Source organism: Mauremys reevesii, linkage group 2 (assembly GCF_016161935.1).
Source record: "Mauremys reevesii isolate NIE-2019 linkage group 2, ASM1616193v1, whole genome shotgun sequence".
NCBI lineage: Eukaryota > Metazoa > Chordata > Testudines > Geoemydidae > Mauremys > Mauremys reevesii.
In genome coordinates this window covers 255,563,198-255,571,634 of record NC_052624.1, presented here as the reverse complement: position 1 = coordinate 255,571,634, position 8,437 = coordinate 255,563,198, and positions in this window count along the sequence as shown.

Sequence of the window (8,437 nt, the reverse complement as noted above, 5' to 3'; positions counted from 1 at the left end):
TTTGCAGTATGTTTGCATATACATTACAGTAACTCTCTGATGTATTCTATTCACATTTTATAAGCCGATTCTAGTACCCTGTCAAGATGAGCAGTACCTTACCATGTGAATAGTCCTGTTGAAACCAATGCAACTACCACGGGAGTAGTAAAGTATGACTGAAAGTGAGAAAGTGTATCAGAATCTTGTATTTTCTGCACTGCAGCTAAACATTACAGGTTATTTTTTCTGCTTTTTTGAAGTGATAATGTCCGCAGTACAGCCACAATATGTTACACAACTACAATAACATATTCATCTTTTTCCCTAGCAACACTGTTTTCTTCATGTCAGGGTCTTGACCTCCTCAAAGCTGAAGGGCCCAATCCATGTCTCATTTATTTCCATGGAAAACTTCCCATCCCTTCAAGGGAGTTAAATCAGGGAACAAAGTTTTAATTGTGTTCATAAGCACACTTATACTTTGGCCAAACTTTTAATATTCTTTTTCAAAATCTGATTAATCAATCACATTATTTCAATTATATTTTACGGCCATGCTCTAACAAATAACCCTTACCCTTCAATTCTGTTAGAATGCCCCAAAAGGCAATATTGACATCCTTTACATCACAACAAAACCTTGTGCCATGGCAACAAGGTACAGTATGTTTGCTTTTTGTTTGAAATTTGCCACAGTCATTTCCATAATAATATCTCTTTTAGTTATGAGTAAATATTGTTAAATGCCATTTGTAACTTCCAGCCATTTTTCTAGAGTTAAATACAAGTTCTGAACCCAGTTTAGTAAAGCAACAAGAATTGGATCAATTCACAATGAATGTTTAAAGTGGAAAACACAGATATACATGGAGAATATTGGCTGTTCTAGACAATACAATGATAAATGACACACCCTCGAGGCATAGCATAGAACAAAAAAATTTACAAGGTCTTCACCTCTCAACACCTGCAATTATGACTGATACCACTGCCCTAGCAGTTAAAGTAGATGTGTATCTTAGTTACCAATTTTTGACAGAAGGACTAAAAAGGTTAAGAAAAATAATTAGTCAGAATGAAATACATGACATCAAACATTGCTAACATACTTGAAACATTACACTGCTGATTCAGAAACTGGATATTGGAGAAACTAATTTTATGTTTTTTATCTTTTGCCAGTAGGAATAATCCTTTGGCAAAGAGATACACTATAAAATTTTAAAAAAGTCCTATTAGGATAAATGATCCACAGCAATGTCAAACATGTTGCTTTGTCATCAAATTAGGATAAATACTGTCCTGCAATGTCAAGCTAGTATTATTTTGTCATCATACGTAAGTAGAACAGGCAGCAAAACTGTTTGTCATTAAAGTAATGTCTTTTTCCTCAAGGAAAAATAAAGCACATTGTTTTGGTTTATACTGTAATTGTTGCGGGAATACAAAAATAGAGCTATTATTAGATTCTCTGTGGCTGATTTAAAACATTCAAAATTTTCCCCAAATTTAAGCATTGTCAGGGCCTAATTTTAAGTAAAAGCAAAAAGCAGAGTATTACCCAAGAAGTTATTTTGCAATTTGAGGATGCAGCAAAAATAATAATACTTCCAGTAGTATGGTTTTCTTCTTAGTAGTTGTTTTGAATCTTTATTTTGTCTCCTGGATACAAGTGTAAAGTTAGGAGATCAGTAGCCCAGGGAATGTGCATTCTTTTTGTCTGCTGAGTGAGGATTGCACAGGGAGCGCCAGAATGCATCCTACCACACTAGCCACTCTCACCTGTCACTGTCTTGACTTGGGAGCTAGATTGATCACTTTCTTGTAAAGCTGAAGATCAGTCACCATTTAAACCAACCATTTTCCTGATGGGAAACAGCCCCCGCCCTTCCTCGCCAATACACACACAATGAAAGTGATGTTGATGAAGAACAAGTCAATGCAGCTTTTTTTTTTTCATTTTCCAATGGCTTGGATGTTCGGAAATTGCTTTGCAGTGGCTTGAAGGACAAGAGGAAAGCAACACAGTGCACAAAATACAGTACTGTAATTTTGGGATGTTTGGTTTTATGAACTCCTTGGTCCCCAATTAGTTCATAAAATAGGGTTCTGCTGCAATTCCTAACTCTTAAATAGCACTTTTCATCAGTAGATCTCAGAGTGCTTTTCAAAGGAGGTCAGTATCATTAGCCCTATTTTGCAAATAGGGAAACTGAGGCACAGAGCTGGGAAGTGACTTGCCCAAGATCACCCAAGAGGCCTGTCATAAACATACAGCTAAGGGTAACATAAAATCCCTCTTTACCCTGTAAAGGGTTAATTCCTCTTTTACCTGTAAAGGGTTAAGAAGCTCAGATAATCCAGGTGGCACCTGACCAAAAGGACCAATAAGGGGAGAAGATACTTTCAAATCTGTGGGAAAAAGTTTTGGTTTGTGTCTGTCAGAGCCAACCAGGAAACAAGGCAGGGGAAAATATATCTGAACCAAGCATCTAGTCTTGCAGAAATAGTAAGTAACAGCAGAAAAGAAATGTGTTAATTACCTTTTGTTTTAGCTTGTGACTTTTTCCCTGTGCTAAGAGGGAGGTTTATCTCTGTTTTTGTAACTTTAAGGTTTTGCCTAGAGAGGAAATCCTCTGTGTTCTTGAGTCTTTTGTAATTCTGTGAAGTACTTACCATCCTGATTTTACAGAGGTGATTCTTTTACCTTTTCTTTAATTAAAATTCTTCTTTTAAGAACCTGATTAAGATCCAAGGGTTTGGGTCTGTGTTCACCTGTAGCAATTAGTTGGTATATTATTCTCAAGCCTCCCCAGGAAAGGGGGTGTACGGGCTTGGGGGGATATTTGGGGAAGGTAGGGTTCCAAGTGGCCCTTCCTGAATGTTTGTTTAAATCACTTGGTGGTGGCAGCATACTGTTCAAGATGGAAGTTGTGCCTTGGGAAAATGTTTAACCTAAGATGGTAAAAATAAGCTTAGGAGGTCTTTCATGCAGGTCCCCACATCTGTATCCCAGAGTTCGGAAGGAACTCTGACAAGGCCAGTGGCAGAGCTGGGAATAGACCTCAGATCTCCTGAGTTCAAGTTCAGTGCTGTTTGGCCACACTGTCTCAGAATTGGTGTCCAGTGTAAACTTCTGGAAGCATCAGAAATGGACTGCTCAACATTTTCCTGACTAAAAGAATTTTTCAACAGAAAATGACTTTTTTGTCAAAATAGAAATTTTACAGGAAATGTTTGGTTTTGATTATATTTGTTGTGGTTTTGGAAAAAATCCGAACCCCCGCCAACATTTTACCTCCCAAATGTTGTGATTTTTAGCACAATTTCTCAGTCCTCTCTTGCCAATATTTTTCAATTAAAACCGGAAAAAAAATATGAAGAAACATTTAGTCAAAATCAATGTTTTTTTGCAGGAAAAAAAAACCCGTATAGTTATAATCATACCATTCAAGCCACTGTACTTCTGTTTTTGCCAGCATTTCCTTTTATAAACACTAATTTTCAAGGTATCATCTCAGGAAATTTAAAAAGTAATGAAAAATTGTGTGCCTGTTTTCTAACATCGAAAATGAAAAAAAAATATAGAGAGAATTTTCCAGGAAAATACACTCATTAATTTGACTGTTGTTAACTGATTGAGTCAATGAGCTGAAAGTCTCTTGGAAATGTGTTTATAGTTTACTATGACAGAAGTTTGTGTTCAGTTCAAAGTCTAACTTGCGTACAGAAGAAAAATGCTAGATGGAGGAAAAGGTATAGGCCATATTCTAGCCCTCTGTAAACAATTACAACTGCACTAAAGTCAATGGAGTTTTGTACTTTAAAGAATTTTTGGATTTTGTTTGGTTTTGTTTTCTCTACAAAAACACTTAAATCTTTAATATGACATTGTTCTGTCTATAAGTCCACAACATGAATTAGGCCCATTAAGGACCCAATAAGAATTTTGCCTGAGTGAAGAGTGCTGAATCAGCCTTTGTGTGTGTTTATAATATGTCAGCAAAATTATCAATATATTAAAGTGGGTGGCACCTATACACCTCAGTAAATATTTTGCAAAGGCTTATGGACATGCTTAACTTCATGCACTGTGAATAGTTCTATTGACTAAGCACATTGACATCAGTAAGACTAGTCATAGTGCATAAAATTGAGCACACACATTGGATTTCGCAGGATTGGAGCCATAGTAATTGTTTACTGTAACTTTATAATTGGCCTGTCCTTCAGGATTCATGCAACAACATAATGAGTGAGGTCAGCTGAATCACTCTTGCTAACTTTTCCTAGTGTTGAATACATGGCTCCTGGTATTAGGTTTATCTAAGGGCTTGTCTACATGAGACAGTCACACAAAGCTGTGAATTATAAGCAAAGGTGTTAATTTAAACCAGTATAGTTATACCAGTTTAACTCCCTGGTGGACACTCCTATTAAAGTATAAGAGTGACTTTTTTGGTTCGGCTTATGTCACTTTGGAAGGAATTTAAGCTCAACTGGAAAAAATCCACTTTTATTCTGGAATGAGCGTCCACATGGGGAGTTAAACTGGTATACTGGGGGAGGTAGGGTTCCAAGTGGCCCTCCCTGAATGTTTGTTTAAATCACTTGGTGGTGGCAGCATACTGTTCAAGGTGGAAGTTGTGCCTTGGGAAAAATTTTAACCTAAGATGGTAAAAATAAGCTTAGGGGGTCATATTGGCTTAACTATATTTAGATAATTATATCGGTATAACTGGTAAAAGATTCCAATGTAGACAAACCATAAGTGAAGTATCCTGGCTCTGGAACTCATTTCCCCCACTGCTCTGACAGAGCCCAAACCTGTCAGTCAGCAGAGCCCTGTAACGTGACCATCTGTTCTCTCAGTGTGAAAGGCCTGTGTACCACTTAAGTCTTTAATATCAGCTATGGTTTGAGGATGTAACTGGGGCATAGGGCTGGCCCCGCCCTCTGCATAGGGATGAATTTCACTCTGTCTCCAGGCTGAGAGAAGTTGACAGAGATGTGGTTCTCAGCACCTCTGAAAATGAAGTTACTTAGGTCAGTGGTTCTCAACCGGGGTTTGGGGCTCCTCGGGGGGCTACGAGCAGGTTTAAGGGGGTCTGCCAAGCAGGGACAATGTTAGGCTTGCTGGGGCCCAGGGCAGAAACCAAAGCCCCACTGTACAGGGCTGAAGCCCAGGACCCTGAGCCCTGCCACCTGGGGCTGAAGCCAAAGCCTGAGCAGCTTAGCTTCACAGGGACCCCTGTGGCGTGGGGTTTGACAGGCAATTGTCCTGCTTGCTACCCTCTAATGACAGCCCTGGCTTTTATATGCAGAAGAACAATTGTTGTGGCACAGGTGGACCGTGGAGCTTTTATAGCATGGGGCGGGGGAGGGGCTCAGAAAGAAAAACATTGACTCAGGTGCTCAATTAGAGATTTATGTGCCTATTTATTGTATGTGCCTAGATAACCAGTTTAGGTAGCTAACATTTGAAAATTGGGTTAATAATGGTTTAAAATATGTCAGCACAATGCACAATAACATCATCCAAGGGAATCATCATTACAGGTGGCAAATTAAAAAGAACAATGTAAATATTATGTGACTACATGCAGCTTTTTTAAAAACACAGTATACTTCTATAGTATACTTCTGTAGTTTCAAAGAACCCATTATGGTCAAGAAAAGTAACAAGCCTTTCAGAGTTTTGCTGAATTTGTATCTCCTGTCTCTCCTAGCTGTTCACACACACATGCTTACCGGAGAGTTTAAAAAACCCAACAACTATCTCTAATAAAAAAGAGAATACATTACACACACACCAATCAGTGCTGGATACTCATACTGCAGTTTACAACTCTAGGATTTCCAGAGAAGCCCTGACCAGCATGCTGCAGAGTTGTGTGAATTGATGGCATTTTCTAGGCAGGATTACACATTAAACTAATAGTGAGCCCAGATTTTTCAGAGATGAATGGAATTTTGTCACACAACCTCCACAGATTTTTGTGGGTGTTGAATGGTTAAATCCCATGCACCTCTGAAAATTTAGGGTTAACAAAGTCCGACAAACTCATAAAAATCAGGAAATTAATAGTGATGGGTGGCTCTGAAAAGGTTTGGACAAGCATCCCAAAGTTCAGATGCTTATCTGAATCTCTAGAGTCTGTACAACTGGGCTGGAAGTCCTGCAAGAACACATTTCCTTGTGAGCTTTCTAGCATTTGTGCTTCTGGTCATGGCTGGAAATATCCTATGAACAGCCTTTATTGTTCTATTGTGTCCTCCCAGTTGCATCTGGAAACAGGATGTAGAAAGAAAACAAAAATGTATCCAGATGTTTCAGAATCTGAAAATGGGGGTTAGGCATGAGTGCCTTCTAAAAATGTGTGAAGATCTGGGGAAAATGGGTAATAAGGTAAATATTTAAACACACTGATTGGCCTCTCCTTATTTCTAAGCACAATGGGGGAAAACAGGTGTTGCAGCCATTTCCTAAAAGGTGACCGATACGCTTCTGTAATGGAACGAGGAGCTAAGGATATGGCACCAGCCTCAGCCAACAGCTTCTTGAGTTGTCAGTTGTTTGTTTGAATACATGGTAGAGTTTCTTTTTTGCCATTTTATTTCCTTAGTAAGAGCTCACCCTCCAAAGTGATGGGCACAATGTCCCTGGTGCAGCTCAAGCTGGTCTTAAAGAACACAAGTAATCTGATTGAATCCCATTGAACCTAGCAGGATCAAGTCTATATGCTTGAGCCTAGAAGCCTATAATAATTGTAAATTTCTATTTTCCCCCCCTCTTTTGTCTTTTTCTATTTCCCCCTCCCGATTGGTCATCTGTTACTTAGGTTTGAAGTAGTTAAGCAAAGATGTATCATTATTTCCTTGTGGCAAAGATGCTATTTAAAGTTGGCATTAAATATGTCAGTGAACTTCCTCTGTCCAATTAACCTTCTGTCTCTGCCCAGAGACAGTACACAGGTGAGGGAGCAGTAGCCTTATATGGGTGTTTGTTCACTACTAAGCCACCAGAGTGTCCCTTTCATGGTCACACACTAGTTTTATACAAGAAAGCTATTTTTAAGAACTTTATATGAACTGTTTCACAAAGGACCCAGTGTTGAATTCACTAGAGGTATTTGTGCCTTCCCCCGCCTGCTCCCGTCCCTTTATATTTCTGGTATTCTCTACAGTATGTACAAATAAAATTCAACAAGTTGTCCATGTTCTTAAAAACATGTAAAATGTGGAATTTAAATATTGTCTAGATAATAATTAGTAATAAATAAATAGTGAACCCAAAAGTAATCATAATGCATCTCTGAGGTGGCTTTTCCTTTATAATCTGCACTATTTAGCTGCAAAGTTTCACTACAGAGTTCGGTAATTTGATCATTTAAAACCACACAAGTTTTCTTTTTCTTTTTTTTCCAGATTATTTTGTTACATAATGATTTGATACAATGCTGAGATAAATCACTGCATCCCCTATAAGTATCATATTCAAGGAGGGTTTGATGGTCACATTTCAGGTGACCACCCATGCTGAATTAAAACAATTATGCTTTTTGCAGAGGTAACTGTTCTCCATTATTCTTACTGACTCAGAGAGTAAAAGATAAGATGGCATAGAGGAAGCATTCCTATGAATGTGACTACAGTACAGTTTTTGTCTTGTTTATATTTGACTGTAGCTATATATTTATATTGAACAATAAAATATAGCCAAAGTAAAAAAAAAAAAGATAGTTTTAATGATAAATAATCCAAGACTAGGATAATGACATGTACATAAAATTGCAAAAGAATATCAGTGGAATAATATCACCTACTGTCATGCTGCTGTTTTACTCATTTGAAACATTACAGCTTGATATAGTGTTTGAGTTCATTTATAAAATTAAAATGTAGTTAAATATTTCAAAATATATTGATTGAGATACAGTACTGACCATTCTATTATGAACAAGCAAAGTTAGTGAATGTATCAATTTAAAATTTAGCTCCCAGTCCTTCACCTGAGTTCCCATTTAAATCAGTGTCATTCCATATAGGCTCAAGAGTCTACTCATGCCGATCTTATTGCAGGATTGAGATCATAATCAATTTTTAAAAAATAGTAAAACAGAGTTTTAGGTACTATATCTACCACTGCGCTCCTCTGACAATTTTTGTGGTTTTAGAATGACATTTTCCTGTTATTTAAAGAAAAATTCTCCCCTATTATGTGAAAGACCCTCACAATTGGGAGAAACTGACTTGAGTGTACAGAGGAAAGAATAAAACTATGACTATACACACAAAGAAATAGGAATATATATGTAATAATAGGTGTTACTGTGAAAAAAAGAAGTATGTAAAATGTTTCAGACAGACTTGTTGGGTATTTTTATATTTTTAGCTAGTAGTATCCTTTTAAAATCACATAAGCCAGGGATATCCAAGTGAAAACATAATGGTT